The 17,015-nt window shown below is 41.8% G+C and overlaps 1 protein-coding gene across 1 annotated transcript in view; it reads left to right on the plus strand.

The window, feature by feature from the left end:
* The first annotated feature begins 8,836 nt into the window (after positions 1–8,836).
* LOC140638154 (olfactory receptor 11A1-like) overlaps positions 8,837–17,015 on the plus strand; it is a 53,560-nt gene continuing 45,381 nt past the window's right edge. Inside the window, exon 1 of the mRNA XM_072834944.1 lies at positions 8,837–9,330. The gene's annotated coding sequence lies outside the window, so the exon portion shown is untranslated. The remainder of the gene's footprint in view (positions 9,331–17,015) is intronic.

Genomic DNA, 17,015 nt, shown 5'->3' on the forward strand with positions numbered 1-17,015 from the left:
TGAGTTCTGCTCGAATCTTTATTAACTCTCTTCTTCTGCTGGTTGTAGGATCTATATGCTGTTTTTTCTCTAGCTCCTTTAGGTGTAAGGTTAGCTTTTGTATTTGAGTTCTTTCCAGTTTTTGAGTGGATGCTTGTATTGCGATGTATTTCCCCCTCAGGACTGCTTTTGCTGTATCCCAAAGATTTTGAATGGTTGTATCTTCATTCTCATTAGTTTCCATGAATCTTTTTAATTCTTCCTAAATTTCCTGGTTGACCGTTTCGTCTTTTAGCAGGATGGTCCTTAACCGCCACGTGTTTGAAATCCTTCCAAACTTCTTCTTGTGATTTAGTTCTAATTTCAAGGCATTATGGTCTGAGAATATGCAGGGGATGATCCCAATCTTTTGGTATCAGTTCAGAGCTGATTTGTGACCCAGTATGTGGTCTATTCTGGAGAAACTTCCATGTATACTTGAGAAGAATGTATATTCAGTTTAGTTTCGATGTAAAGTTCTGTAGATATCTGTGAAATCCACCTGGTCCAGTGTATCATTTAAAGCTCTCGTTTCTTTGGAGATGTTGTGTTTAGAAGACCTATCGAGTGTAGATAGCGCTAGATTGAAGTCACCAAGGATAAGTGTATTTTTATCTGAGTATGTCTTAACTGGTTATTAATTGATTGATATATTTGGCAGCTCCCACATTCGGGGCATATATATTGAGGATTGTTAAGTCCTCTTGTTGGATAGATCCTTTAAGTATGATATAGTGTCCCTCTTCATCTCTCACTACAGTCTTCGGGGTAAATTTTAGTTGATCTGATATAAGGATGGCTACCTCTGCTTTCTTTTGAGGATCACTTGAATGGTAGTTGGTTCTCCAACCTTTTATTTTCAGGCTGTGGGTGTCCTTATGTCTAAAATGAGTCTCTTGTAGACAGCAAATAGGTGGGTCCTACTTTTTTATCCAGTCTGAAACCCTGCGCCTTTTGATGGGGTCATTAAGCCCGTTCACGTTCAGAGTTACTATTGAAAGATATGAGTTTAGTGTCATCATGATATCTATTCAGTCCTTGTTTTTGTGGATTGTTCCACTGGACTTCTTCTTAAAGGATAATTTTAAGATTCCCCTTAAAATTTCTTGCAGACCTGGTTTGGTGGTCACATATTCTTTCAGTTCCTGCCTGTCTTGGAAGCTCTTTATCTCTCCTTCCATTCTGAATGAGAGCCTTGCTGGATAAATCATTCTTGGTTCCATGTTCTTCTCATTTAGGACCCTGAATATATCCTGCCAGCCCTTTCTGGCTTGCCACGTCTCTGTGGTGAGGTCTGCTATTACCCTAATACTCCTCCCCATAAAAGTCAGGGGTTTTTTGTCTCTTGCTGCTTTAAGGATCTTCTCTTTATCTTTGGAATTTGCAAGCTTAACTATTAAATGTCAAGGTGTTGATCGGTTATTATTGATTTTAGGGGGGGGATCTCTGTATTTCCTGGATCTGAATGCCTGTTTCCCTTCCCAGATTAGGAAAGTTTTCAGCTATGATTTGTTCAAATACATATTCTGGCCCTCTGGCCCTTTTGGTGCCCTCGGGAACCCCAATTAAACGTAGGTTTTTTCTTCCTTAGGCTGTCATTTATTTCCCTTAATCTATCCTCGTGGTCTTTTGTTTGCCTTTTTTCCTCAGTTTCCCTCTTTGCCATCAACTTGTCTTCTATGTCACTCACTCGTTCTTCCACCTCGTTACCCCTCGTCGTTAGAACTTCTAGTTTGGATTGCATCTCATTCAATTGATTTTTAATTTCTGCCTGATTAGATCTAAATTCTGCAGTCATGAAGTCTCCTGAGTCCTTTATGCTTTTTTCTAGAGCCACCAGTAGCTTTATAATAGTACTTCAGAATTAGCTTTCTGACATTGAATTGTAATCCAAATTTTCTAACTCTTGTGGGAGAGTGGACTGTTGCTGATTCTTTACCTTGAGGTGAGGTTTTCCTTCTAGTCATTTTGCTCAGTGCAGAGTGGCCAAAAACAAGTTGTATTGGGAAAAGGAGAAAAAGAGAGGAGAGAAAGAAGGAGAGAAAAGAAAAAAAGAAAAAAGAAAAAAGGAAGAAAAAAAGAAAAAAGAGAAGAAAAAGAGAAAAGAGAAAAGAGAAAGAAAGAGAAAGAAAGAATAAAAAGGGTGGGGGAAGCAAACAGAAATCAAAAAGAAAAAAACAACAATACGGTGGAGTATCTTCTGATTCTGTATACTTTAAGTCCCTTGACTTCCCCTGGAACTTGTCCGTCTAACTGGTCTTCTGGGGGAGGGGCATGTTGTGCTGATTTTCAGGTGTTAGCACTGGGGGAACTGCTCTGCCCGCTGCCTGCAGGGCTCAGTGGGGGTTGTTTACTCCTTGAGGCCCCAGGAGGAACAACCACAGTGGTGGCGGCCAGCTCTGGAGCCCGGGATTCAGCTCCCGCAGTAACTACAGAGCTCTCAGCCTGCAGGGGCTTGGATGCTTGCTGTCCTGGGCCCTCCTGGCCTCTGCCTGTCCCGGGGGGAAATCGGATCCTGGGCTGTGTCCGCCGGCGCCCTGGGCTCCTAGGCCTGCGCTGTTGGAATCGCGCTCCTGGCCGTGCAGCCCCCTCCGTGGAGCCACGCCCGAGCCCCTCCCGGGTCCAGCCTTGCGCACTGCAGCCCTTTAGGGAGCTCAGCGCACTCTCCCCGGGGCGCAGGTGTCTGTTAGTGACCCCGGGAGCTTGCGGCATCCCGCCCCTCCTGGGGTCCTGCTCTAACTCCCTGCGAGCCCCTTTCTGTCCGAGAAGATTGGTGAAGCTCCTGCTTCTCCAGGCGGTGCTTTCCTGTCCTGGGGGCACTCGCCCCGGCCTTAGCCCGGCTCCTCGGGGGGCCCCTCCCTCTTGGATGCCTTTTGTTTCTTTATTTCTTTTTTCCCTACCTTCCTACTTTGATAGAAGCGTGAACTCCTCTGACTGTAGCATTCCAGCTGTCCTCTCTTTAAATCTCAGGCTGAATTCGTAGATTTTCAGGGTGATTTGAAGGTTATCTAGGTAATTTGGTGGGGACAGGTGACTTGGGGACCCTACTCTTCGGCATCTTGCCCCTCCCTCTGCAAATGAATTTTGTATGGTGGAGGTGCAATTGATTCCATGCTCCTCCCCAAGCCTCTGTGGAAGAGATGATTTAAAATGGTTTAAATGTTACATTACATTTAATTTTATTGCCCTGTGGATATTGATCAGTTATACACCTATTATTAAATTATATCTATTAGCATTTAAACAGTATCGATTGCCTAAACAGATATCTGTTCTTGGGATTTTGTTTTGGATCTACTTTAACATCCTAATGGTTCCCTTATTAATTAATCAATTAAGTGAAATCATAAATACGGGTTCATTTAATTTTGCATAAGAGCCATAGTTTCACCTTTTCAATTGTCCTTTAGCAGTTCAAAATTCCATTGTTGTTTTTTTTTTTTTTATCAACGTTCTATCGGGATATCCGATGCCAATACAATTTTTTTTTGCCAATACAATTTTTTTTAATGCTTGCTCATTCGTAGGTGACTGCATGATGGCCTCCAATGATCCCCACCTCCTAATATTCACATTCATGTGTAATCAACTCCTTTTGAGTATAGGCTGGCCTAGTGACTTTCTTCTAACCAAGAGAATTCATCAAATGTGATGGGATATCAATTCTATGTTTAGGCTAAGTAAGATTATAACCTTCATCTTGCTATTTGACTCTTTCTTATTGACTTTGGTAAAGCAGCTGCCAGTTTGGGAGGCTCTGAGTGCCGATGAGCTTTCAGAACATAAAGACTCCATCCAAATCTCTGCACTAGGAGACAGCCAAACCCTAGTATGACTTTAACAACATAACCAAAGCTGTGTCCTCAGGATGACTTTAACTACCCCTTAAAATGCCTGCCTGAGAAAACGCTATACTACCAGAAGAATTTACTCTCTGTTCTAACCAATATCTAATGAAGGTTCCTGGCCTCCCTCTTATAGCATTTTCTAAAAAGGGCTTACAATTTTGAATCATTCCTCTGTCTCTTTGAGATATATATGTATCTTCTACAATTCAGATGTGTGTTTTTCAGGACCTGAAAGTCACTGCTTTGAGATATAATCAGGAAGTATAGGGCCTCTGTCTCCCAGTCTCTGGGGGGCATAGAATTCTATCTTTGATCGTTCCCAGCTAGCAGACACGGCTAGCCTAATTGCATTTACTCTGACCCACCTTTTGTAATTTTTCACTTCATTGACCCCCCGCTTGAGCCTTCACTCACCCCTCCCTCACACTCTCTTAAAATAACCAATCACTTCTGCACAAATTGGAGTGGGTTTCAGATCTTTCTCGTACTATCAGTAGTTACTGGATAAAATCTTTTTGGTAGTCTACATAGCAAAGAACTGAGAGAAACCTCTGGCAAAACAATCAGCAAGAAAGTGAGGATCTTAGTTCAACAGTCACAACGAACTGAATTCTGCCAACCACCTTAGGAGCTTGAATTTGGATTTTTGACTAGTTGAGCCTTCACGTGAGACCCCAGTCTTGGCCTATACCTTGATTGCAGCTCTGTGAGAGACCTGAAGACAGGTAAGTCAGCTTAGCTGTGCCTGGACTTCTGGCCCACAAAAATTGTGAGATAATAATTGTGTGGGAGTTTTTGAGCTGCTTAATTTATGGTAATTTGTTATGCAGCATTATATAACTAACATATTCTTCCTCTCTGGAAGCTTTAAAAATTCTCTTTATCTTTAATATTCTTAATATTCACTACTTTCAGAGGCACCTATGTGGCTCACTTGATTAAGTGTCCAGCTCTCGGTTTTGGTTTTGATCTCATGGGTAGTGGGATCAGACCCACCTCAGGCTTGTGCTCCATGGGTAGTCTGCTTGAAGATCCTCTCCCTCTGCACACCACCTCAAAAAAATAACAAAATTAAGACATATATATTTTAAAAATATTCACTATTTTTATACATTTTTTTCTTATCTCCCTTACTCATTTCCTTTTAAGCTTTTATTTATTCATTCATGAGACACACAGAGAGAGGCAGAGACACAGGCGGAGGGAGAATCAGGCTCCCTACGGGGAGCCTGATGTGGGACTCGATCCCAGGACCTCAGGATCACAACCTGAGTGAAAGGCAAACGCTCAACCACTGAGCCACCCAGGTGTCCCTCCCTTACTCATTTCTTGGTGGCTCTTTTCATCTACAGCTTTCTACTTTCTTTAATACTGGAAAATTAGTTTTTAGAGCTTAAAAAATTGTTTTTTTCTCCTTCTGCAACTCATATTATCTAGATATTGGCACTTGTACTTTCATCTTTTATTTTAAACATTTTCTTTTCCCAGGTTATCTCTACATCCAACATGGGGCTCGAACCCACAACCCCAAGATTAAGAGTCCCATGCTCTGCTGACTGAGCCAGCCGATTGCTCCACTTGTACTTTTATCTTACACAGATATTAACTTTTCCTTTTATATTTGCTTCCTTTTATCCTTCCCTACTGCCCTTCAACATTTCCATTCCTCTGTTTCCTAAGTTTTTCTTTGTATGCAATCTACCATTAATATCATGTATTTTATTTTTTAACTCATATGTCTTATACCCTGTATTGTTCATTTTGTTCTTTTTCTGTATTTTACTTGGGGCAGTTTCCTATTGCTTTAATTTTCCTTATAATCTTGATTGATAATGCATATTATAAATTTTGGTATGGTTTAGTAACTCTTTTTCAGGTGGTATTGTGTTTCAATCATTCCAACCTCTTTCTTCGGAGGGGCTTGTACTCCTTCAGTTCTTAGTTACTTTGGTTTGTGATGTCCTAGTTTCCTGTTGATTTTGGCTGCTTTACCTGGTAATGTGTTTTGGGCAAGGGCCAATGGCCTGACCTTTATCTATGCCATTTTCTAGTAAAATGGAGGGGGTGAGTTTGAGCTCTAGGACACAGAATTCTAGGTATCTCCAAATCAGTTAATAATTCCCACTTGCTGCCTACCCCCAAACCAACTCCTCCAGTCAAGGTATTGCTGGACTTAAAGACGGAAATTTGAAAGAGGCTGTGTCCCTGTGATCTGTCTTAGGATTTTGAGGAAGAGAGATATAGAAAAATGAATGCCTGAGTCTCTTGGTAAAATTAATTTATTTTATTCAATGCTTCACCTCAGTTTCTTTTGCTGACTTTCCCAGAGGTCTGGATTATTTCCTTAAATTTCTTCTGAGGAGACATTGATTGTCCCAAGACAATGTGAACAGCCTTTCTCTAGCCTGTTCTTTCACTGTGTCCTGTTCTCCACCCCAGACTGCAGCTACCTTCTTCCCTTGCCATATACATTCATTTCTTTAAAACAGCCTTCAGCTCCCTCAGTTTTCAAAATTTGTCTTAGTTCTTAAAATGTTTCTCTTTTGTAAGTTAGATAAAGGAACCAGCAGCTAATGGTAGTTAATCATTGTAGCAGGATTCAGCAAGTGGTGTGTTATAACTGCTGTTCATAATACTTGCAAAAAAAAATCTGTTGTATTTATAGTATTTATAGCTATTTTCCCTTTTTATTCTGGATTTTGCTTACTTGTATCTTCTTTTTTTCTTGCTCGATCAATCTTGCTAACAGTTTATCTTTTTTTTTTACAGATTTTATTTATTTATTTATTTTAGGGGGCGGTGACAGAGGGAAAAGGAGAGAATCTCAAGCAGACTCTGCACCAAGCACAGGGCCTGATGCAGAACTCGAGCTCATGACCCTGACGTCATAACCTCAGCTGCAAAAATTACTTAATGCATTTTAAAAATAATAGTGAACTATATACCTTGAATGGAGTTATTTACACATCTACTGGCTTGATCTCATTTTTTGTTTAGAAATTTGATACCTATGCCACTTTTTTTGTCTGCTTCAACTATTAATTTCTCAGAGATGTATGTAAAATCATCCTCTACATGTGCTGACTTATGAATCTTCTCATTTCTGTCAGTTGTTCCTTAAATTTGTCAATATCATTTGCTATCAAGATACATACTTTAACACACTCTAACTTCTCTTAATTGGCACGTAGTATTACATAAGTGTTTAGTCAGTATAGCAATGCGTAGAAGTGGTGATTGAAGCTATGAGCATGCCTGAAATCACGTGAGACATAACAGTTCGAGAAAATAAGGGGATCAATGATCAAGACTTAAGAAACTCTTTTATTTAATGGCTGAGAAGGAAGGGATAAGCCTCCAAAAAAAGAATGAGGAGTAAGTAGACGAAAAAGGAGGAGGAAAACCAAAGAAGCATATTCCCAAATGCACCCAGAGTGAAGGAATAATTAATAGTGCTGCTGAGTACAGATCCGAATGAATGTGAGATAAATGGAATTAATTACAACAGTTGAATGAGGGATTTAATGACTACTGCGGATGCTGTGATGTACTTCTGGGGCCTCCCTCGAGGAATAAAGGTCTTATTCCACCGGTTGCTGGGAGTGCTGCCAGCAGACACGTCTCAGCTACCAGCCTCCTTGAGTAATTGCCTTGGCTGAAGAGAACCTCCTTGCCTAACTAAGGTCACACAGCTTTCCTTGGCAAGGCCTGCATTCCTACTGGGGAAAACGTTGAAAGTCCATCGTATTCTAGAGGTCTCTGTGGGATAGGCTAAGGCCTTTGTTGAGAGGAGGCACCACAACCGAACTACTCCGTCTTCCCAGCTTCACTTCCTTTCCCTCCCCTCCCCTATACTGATCCCTGATAAACTTCCCTCACGCCAAAATACACCGGACAAAGTCCGTTTCCCAGGGAAACCAACCTGTGACAATGAGTTTTCGTACATAGGAAGAGATGATGGGTAGGAGGAGAATTGAGTGTGGAAGGTAAGAAATAAATGATGAAGCAGGGAAGAAGCCAAGAATGGGCAACTTATTCAGATCAGAGAATGACGGAAACCCAGCCCCTATGAAGGGCTGAGCACCTCGCCCCCTTTTAGTGCGGGACATACTCGACTGAAAGACAGACGCCAGCTACACACGCAGGATTCTGTGCCACCGAAACTACCACAGAGCACCGCGCTCAGGAAGTCGTGCTTTCTCTTAACCTGTCGGAACACTGTCGTTTCACTGCGCTTACCACGGAGCTAGGGGATGAGGGGCCAGGGGACTCGGCCCCCGAGGCCGGACAGTCAGTATGCGCCAGTTCACACTTCCACCGCCTGTCCCTCATAAGACGCCCTCGTCGGCCGCTCCTGCCGCCGCCTCCCTGCAGCCCCGGCTGAACGGCACCGCCCGCCCTTCCACCAGGGGCTTGGCCGGTCTCTCGGATGCAGGATTCAACACCGGGAGCCGGGAGACTTCTGAAAAGAATTTCTCCGGAGAGCCAAGTGAAGAGGAAAAAAGATGTCTATGGAGGGCGAACTTTCAGAGAACCAGCCGATTAACTCTGACGATGACTTTGACCGAGGCATGAGATGAACGCGCGGTGGAGGGAAAGGTCAGGTTAAGAAGAGAGGCAAAACTTCAAGAAAGAGGAAATGAACGAGAAAGCGCAGGAAGCGGCAATAAACAGAGCGCTGCCCACGGGCAGGCGTCTAAGAGGCGCGCACAGCGTCAGGCACTAGTCCAGAGCCGCCGCCGACGTCTCCTCCGGCGCTGGCGGGAAAGAGAAACGTGCAGGAGCGGCGAGCGCATTGGCAGAAAATTTACCAATGACCCCGGAAGCGTTTTATTTTGCGTAGGCATCTTGAGCATATCCTCTCGTGATTCGTTCGTTGATCCGGAAGAAGAGACACCAAACGTCCTCTGCGATTGGATCGTAGCATCGGGGCGGTGCTTTAGCGAGCCAGTCACCTCGGCGACCGGATGTGACGATGCCGGAAGCCGCTGACTGAGCTGGGCCCGGCTGGCGGCTGCGGTGGGCGGGGTCGGCCGAGCCCGTCCGGCGCGGTCTTCCCCACGGACCCAGCGCTGCTGGGGGCGGTGCCATTAAGGCCCCGCCTCCCGCGTCGACTCCGATTGGCTCTGGCGCGACGCCGTCGGCTCGCGGGGGGCGGAGACTCGGGCCGCTCCTCCCAGAGGCCGGGGCCGGGCCGCGTCGTCAGCCGCTGCGGTCCTTCCGGTTTCTGGCAGCCGCGTCGCCTCCTTCCGAAGGCTGGGGTCCTCCTTTCGCAGCGAACCCGTTGGGCGCCGTCCAGCCCAACACCGGGTCGCTCCGGGTCTCGCCCCTCGGGAGGCCCTCGGCCCCTCGTTGCCCACTTCCCTGGAGGTGCCGGCCCCTCCCGCCCCTCTAAAATGTCCAATCACCTCCAGAGGGTCTTCCTGAAACCCGCAGAGGAAAGCTCGGGCAACGCCTCGCAGTGGTAAGTACTGGTTGCGACTCCCCCTCAACACGCCTGCCCCGGCCCGCCTCTTAGCAGGGTGCCCAGGCGGCCTTCTCCTCCGGGCGCCCTGGCCCCGCAGTGGGCGCGCCTTGGGGGCGAGCGCCGGCCGGCGGGGCGCTCACGGCCCTGGAGCCCTCCGAGCGCTCGAGCGCGCCCCTCCTGGAAACGTGCAGCCTCGGCCCGCCCCGGCCCCGCACGACTCCTGCGACGGAGCAGCTCTCCACGGGAGAGGAAGACCAACATGGCCGGCGCGCCCGCGTGGACGGACGCCTTCTGGAAGGTTCTCGCGCACTCGCCGGAAAACACGCAGCGCGCGCGCGGACCAGCAGGTGCCGCCCAGGTGGTGCGGCCCAGATGGTGCGGCCCAGGTGGCGCAGGCCCTCCCGTGCGGACGGCTGTTCCTTCAGAGGAGTGAGAAGGAAAGGAAGAATGTGTGCAGGGGATGCTTAGGATATGAAACCACAACCTGAAAAATTGATCTCGTCTGAGGGAATGGATCTTTTCTTTTTTAAAAAGGATTTTGCTTATTCATGAGAGACACAGAGAGTTAGAGACCCAGGCAGAGGGAGAAGCAGGCTCCCTGCGGGGAGCCCCATGCGGACCTCGATCCCGGGACCGGGCTCTCACCCTGAGCCGAAGGCAGGCGCTCCACCACCGAGCCACTCAGGCGGCCCTGGATTTTGTTTGTAAATTTTAAATAGTAGTTTTATATGGAAAGGAAGAAAAGTAGAATGATTGCCACGTGAGATCGGTGGTTGGGAACAGAGTCTTTGAAGCAGCTGTAATGAGAACGCCCTCTCTCGTTGGATATCTCCCTATTTGACATAGGGAGATTCCAGGATTTCTTTTAAAAAGGCGTACGTGGTTGCACATTTCCAAAACAGTTTATCACTAAGTCAATTTTTTTTAAAGTTCTGTTAGTCAACATGAAATAAAAGGGGAACAGAACTGTTAGGGAAGATCGACTATTTTAAGTTGTAGACTCCATGGTTAGTGGATATAGTAAGTGGTGAGAAAAAACTTAATTGGTGTCTGCGGAAGGAAAATGTGAAGGAAGATGGAAATTGAGAGGTAGAATTCATCTCTGGAAAACTGTGTTGATATTCCTCAAGAAGTTAAAAATAGACCTACCCTTGGACCCAGCAGTTGCACTACTGGGAATTTACCCCAAAGATAACAGAGGTAGTGAAATGACAGAACACCTGTACCATAATGTGAATAGCAGCATTGTTGACAATAGCCAAACTGCAGAAGGAGCCAAGATGTCAATTAGCATATGAATGGATACAGAATATGTGGCATATGCACACGTACATACACATGCACACATATATATATATACACACACACAATGGAATATTAGTCATCAGAAAGGATGGATACCTACCATTTATATCAACATGGATGGAACTGGAGGGTACTATGCTGAGTGAAATAAGTCAATTGACAAAGACAATTATCATATTGTCTCACTCATATGTGGAATATAAGAAGGGAAAAGAAAGGAACGAGGGAAACTAAGTTTCCTAAACTATAGGGGAAATCAGAGAAGACAACAAACCATGAGAGACTCCTAACTCTGGGAAACAAAGGGTTATAGAAGTGGGGGCAGGTGGGTGAAATGGAGTGATAGGTGTTATACTATATGTTGGCAAATTGAATTTAAATAAAATTTAATAAATAAAACTTGAAACTATAATAAATAAATAGATCTGTCAAAAATTCACCATAAGGATGTCCATACCAAGACACATTGTAATTAAAATGGCAAAAAAAGTGATTAAAAGGGATTTTGAAGGTTGTAAGAGAAAAGAAGATACCTACATACAAAGGAAACTCCATAGACTGTCAACTGATTTTTTCAGCAGAAAATTGCAAACGAGAATGGAGTGATGTATTCAAAATGCTAAAAGGGAAATATCTGCAGTCACAAATACTTTATCTAACAAGGCTGTGATTCAGAATAGGAGGAGAGATGAAGAATATTTCAGACAAACAAAAACTAGAAGAGTTCATGACCACTAAACCAGCCTTATAAGATATATTAAAGGGAAGGAAGTCTTTTGAGTGTAAAGATCATTGAGGAGAATATAAAAAGTAAAAAACACACAAGCAGTAAATTAAGAATTTCTGTGAAAATCACTTAAAGGATTCATAAAATAAAAAGGATGTAAAATATGATGCCAAATATCTGAAACGTGGAAGGGGGGCATGTAAATAATGAGTTCAAAATTAAGTGACCATCAACTTAATACAGGCGATGATATGCAGAAGATCTTTTATATAAAATAAATGAAATTACAAATCAAAAATTAAATATATGCAAAAAATAAAGAACAAGGAATCTAAGCATATCACTAAAGAAAACCAAGAAAAGGAATGAGAGAAAAACTACAAAACAATCGTAAAACATATAACAAAATAGCAATAAAAGCACATCTACTAATAATTACTTTGAATGTAAATGGAATAAATGCTCCCATCAAAGGATACAGGATGACAGAGTGAATTAGAAAATCAGACCCATCTTTATGCTGCCGAAAAGAGACTCATTGCAAGCCTTAAAAAGTTATCTACATATTGAAAGTAAGAGTAAGGCATTAAGATGGTGGAGGATTTGCGGGACCCTAAGTTTGTCTCCTTCCTCAAATACAACTAAATAGTTATTAAATCATTCTGAACACCCAAGAAAGCAATCGGAGGTCTGAGAGAACAAACACTGCAAGCCTATAAGTCAAAAAGCAACCATTTTTTGGAGGGTAAGAGGTGCAGAGACTTGAATCTGGTGTGATATAGCTGTAGATACAGCATTGGGAAGGGAGCTTGATTAAGGAGGCTACTGCAAAGTATTCCGAATGGAGCACAAAATCGGAATTTTTAGAAGTCTGTTACAATGGGAGTCATGCTGGTTTAAGGGTGTTCAGGTGATGAAACCGGGTGAAATCCCAGGTGTGACATCATGCTCTGAGGATCCCCTGAGTCACAAGAATTGGTGGTGGCTAAGTGCTGCACTGTACCAGGTATAGGAGCATGGAAGCCAGCTGAGAAACCTTAGTCTAGGTGCCAGCTTTCTGCTCTGTGTTGCCATAAACTTCAAACCACTGTGTGGTCCTGTGACTGCTTTCCTGGGACAGGTTCAGCAAAGGCAGAAGTGTGGCAAGACCCTCCCCGGGAGGAAGAGAGTGGATTGGTACCATGGGAGTCCCTACAATTTGTAGTTTTGAAACTCAGTCATGTGCCTGATATAAAAAAAGCTCAGACACAGGCAGACTTCTGATGGAAACAGGAGGGACAAGACTGATTGATTGCTTTTCTGTGAGAAATCACAGAAGAGTGAGGGGTGTGAATTTTCAGGCCCAGCTATCAGTGCTGAAAGCCTTCAGGGAGCAAAGCAGTGCCATCTAGTGGAGTCTGGAGCCACTTACACCAAGCCCTGCATCCCTGTGCCCTGGAAGCACAGCCCCGCAAGGGCAAGTCCACCTGCAAATCAGCACAACAGGGCCCTCTCCCAGAAGATCACAACTTGTTCACATCAAGTTTACTGATCAGAGAGGACTGCAAAGCTTCAGCTCTAAGGGAAATAGGATCTAGCATCCTTTATACTTTTATCCTTTATTTTTAAAATTATTGTCAGTAATTTTCTCTTTTCAATTCTTTTTCTACTTCTAATTTTTATATATGCTTTTTATATATTTTTTATTTCCTTTCACTGTGTTTTATTATATATATGTGTGTATATACATATATATATGAAATAAAAAATATAAAGGAAATATATATACACACATATATATGCATGCCTTCTTTCTTATTTTAGGATATAGTTCCTTTTAACAAGCAGACCAAAACACACCCAGGATCTAGGTTTTTGTTGTTCCTGTTTCTCCTGTTGTTGTTATTGCTGTTGTTTTTCTTCTTTTCTGGACAAAATGACAAGATAGAATTCATCCCAAGAAAGAATAGGAGGTAGTATTCATGACCAGGAATTTAATCAATATAGAGATAAGTAAGATGTCTGAACTAGAATTTAAAACAATGTATATAAAGATACTAGCTGGGTTTGAAAAAAGCATAGAAGACACTAGAGAATCCCTTACTGTAGAGATATAAGAACTAAAATCTAGTCAGGCTGAACTAAAAAATGCTATACCCAAGATGCATCCCAAGTGGAGGCCATAAAATCACGGATGACCAAAGCAGAAGAGTGAAACAATAATAAAGAAGATAAAATATTGAAAATAATGAAGGTGAAAATAAGGAAAGAAAACTATTAGATTATAAAGGCAGACTTTGGGAACTCTGCAATTCCATAAAGTAAAACAATATCCATAACACTGGAGTTCTAGAAGAAGAGTGGGAAAACAGAACAGAAGGTTTATTTGAACAAATTATGGCTAAAAACATCCCTAATATAGGAAAGGGAACAGGCCTTCAAGTCCAAAGGCACAGAGAACTCCCCTCAAAATCAACAAAGATAGGGTGACCAAGACATATCATAGTGAAACTTGCAATTTACAAAGATAAAGGGAAAATCCTCAGAGCTCTTCGGGGATGAGGTCCTTAACCTAAAGGGTAGACATATAAGGCTGGCATAAGACCTTCCACAGAGACCTGGCATGCCAGAAAGGACTGGCATGATATATTCAATGTGCTAAATGAGAAAAATACGTAGTCAAGAATACACTATCCAGCAAAACTGTCATTCAGAATAGGAGAGATAAAGAGTTTCCAAGACAAAAACTAAAGGTATTTGTGAACACTAAATCAGCCCTGCAAGAAATATTAAAGGAGACTTTTGAGTGGAACGAGAGCTCCAAAATAACAAATACTAGAAAGGAACAGTTACTTTATAGGTAATACAAGGACACCACATACATATCATTCAGTAATTACTCTGAATGTAAAGGGACTACATGCTGCAATCAAAATACACAGGTTATCAGAATGGATTAGAAAACAAGATGCAGGGATCCCTGGGTGGCGCAGCGGTTTAGCGCCTGCCTTTGCCCCAGGGCACGATGCTGGAGACCCGGGATCGAATCCCACATCGGGCTCCTGGTGCATGGAGCCTGCTTCTCCCTCTGCCTATGTCTCTGCCTCTCTCTCTCTCTCTCTCTCTCTCTCTCTGTGACTATCATAAATAAAAGAAAAGAAAAGAAAAGAAAAGAAAACAAGATGCATTGATATGTGGCTTAGAAGAGACTCATTTTACCACCAAAGGTACCTCCAGATTGCAAGTGAGGGGGTGAATAATCATTTATCATGCTAATGGACATCAAAAGAAAGCTGGAGTAGTCATACTTCTATCATACAAAATAGATTTTAAACAAATAACTAATAAGAAATTAAGGACACTATTTCATAATATATCCTTGGTCTATTCAACAAGAAGACCTAACAATTGTAATATTCATGCCCCTAACTTGGGGGAAGAGCCAAATACATAAATCAATTAATAACACTTAGAGAAACTCATTGATGATAATAAATACAATAATAGTAGGGAACTTTAACACCCAACTCACAGCAATGGACAGGTCATGTAAGCAGATCAATAAGGAAATGAGAACTTTGAATGACACTTAACATGTATTCAGGACATTTTATCCTAAAGCATCAGAATACACATTCTTTTCAAGTGCATATGTAATATTCTCCAGAATAGATCTCATACTAGGCACAAATGAGAATTCAACTGGTACAAAAAGATTGAGATCATACTATGCATATTTTTAGGATACAATGCTATAAAACTTGAAGTCAATCACAAGAAAAAAGCTGAAGAGACCACAAAGGTTAAAGAACACCCTACTACAGAGAGAATGAATCAACAAGGAAATTAAAGAAGAAATAAAAAATACATGGAAGCAGATAAAAATGAAAACATGACAGTTCACGACCTTTGAGATGCAACAAAGGTGGTCCTAAGAAGGAAATATATAGCAATACAGGCCTTAAGAAGACAGGAAAATCTCAAATACACAACCTAACCTTACACCTAAAGAGGCTGGAAAAAGAACACCAAATAAATCCTGCTGCCTAAATCCAGCAGGAGAAGAGAAATAATAAATATTAGAACAGAAATCAATGATACAGAAATTTTAAAAAACAGATCAAGAATCAACAAATTAGTTCTTTCAAAGAACAGATTCTAGTTCTTTGAAAGAATTAACAAAATTGATAAATCCTTAGCCAGAAATATCAAAAAGAAAAGAGAAAGGACCCAGATAAATAAAATCGAGTGAAAGAGAAGAGATCACAAGCAACACCGTAGAAAAATAATTTTAAGAGAATATTATTAGCAATTATATGCCAACAAATTAGGCAATCTGGAAGAAATGGATCAATTCCCAGAAACATGTAAACTACTAACTGAAACAGGAAGAAATAGAAAAACTGAGCAGACCCATAACCAGCAGTGAAATTGAATCAATAATAAAAAGTCTCCCAACAAGTGAGTCAAGGGCCAGATGGCTTCCTAAGGGGATTCTATCAAGCTTTTAAAGAAGAAATCATACTTATTCTTCTGAAACTGTTCCCAAAAGTAGAACTGGCAGGAATACTTCCAAACTCATTCCATGGTGCCAGTATTACTTGATTCCAAAATCAGACAACTGCATTAAATAGAATTAAAGACCAGTATCTCTAATGAATACAGATGCAAAAATTCTCAGTAAGATACTAGCTAATCAGATCCAACAGTATATTAAAAGAATTATTTACACTATTAAGTGGTTTTATTCCTGGGCTGTTAGGCTGGTTCAACATTTACAAATCAATCAGTATGATACACCATATTAATAAAGGAAGGGATAAAAACCATATGATCCTCTCAATAGATAAATAAAAAGCACCTGACAAAATTCAGCACCCATTCTTTATAGAAACCTTCTACAATGTAGGGGAAAAGGGATCATATCTCAACATCAAAGAGGCCTTATATAAAAGACACACAGCTAACTAACATCATCCTCAATTGAGGAAAACAGAGCTTTTCCTCTAAGTTCAGGAACATGACAGCGATGTTCACTCTACCATCATTGTTCAACATACTATTGGAAGTCCTATCTTCAGAAATCAGACAACAAAAATAATTAAAAGGCATCCAAATCATCAAAGAAGAAGTGAAACTTTCACTCTTGGCAGACAATATGATACTCTATGTAGAAAGCCCAAAAGACTCCACCAAAATTTGCTAGAACTGATACAGGAATTCAGCAAAATTACAGGATATAAAATCACAGAAGTCTGTGGCATTTGTATTCACTAACAATAAAGTAGCAGAAAGAGAAATCAAGAAGTTGATCTTGTTTACAATTGCACCAAAAAATAAGATACCTAGAAATAAACCTAACCAAAGAGATAAAAGATATAGTATGAATACTATAGAACACTTATTTAAAAATTGAGGAAAACACAAATAAATAGGAAAACATTCCATGTTCATGCATTAGAAGAACAAATATTGTTAAAATATCTATACTACCCAAAGCCATCTACACATTTAATGCAATCCCTATCAAAATGCCACGAGCATTTTTCACAGAGCTGGAAGAAACAATTCTAAAATTTGTATGGAACCAGAAAGACACTGAATAGATGAGGTAAGTTGAAAAAGAAAAGCAATGCTGGAGGCATCACAATACCAGACTTCAATCTGTATT

This window comes from Canis lupus, chromosome 8 (genome assembly GCF_048164855.1).
Source record: "Canis lupus baileyi chromosome 8, mCanLup2.hap1, whole genome shotgun sequence".
NCBI lineage: Eukaryota > Metazoa > Chordata > Mammalia > Carnivora > Canidae > Canis > Canis lupus.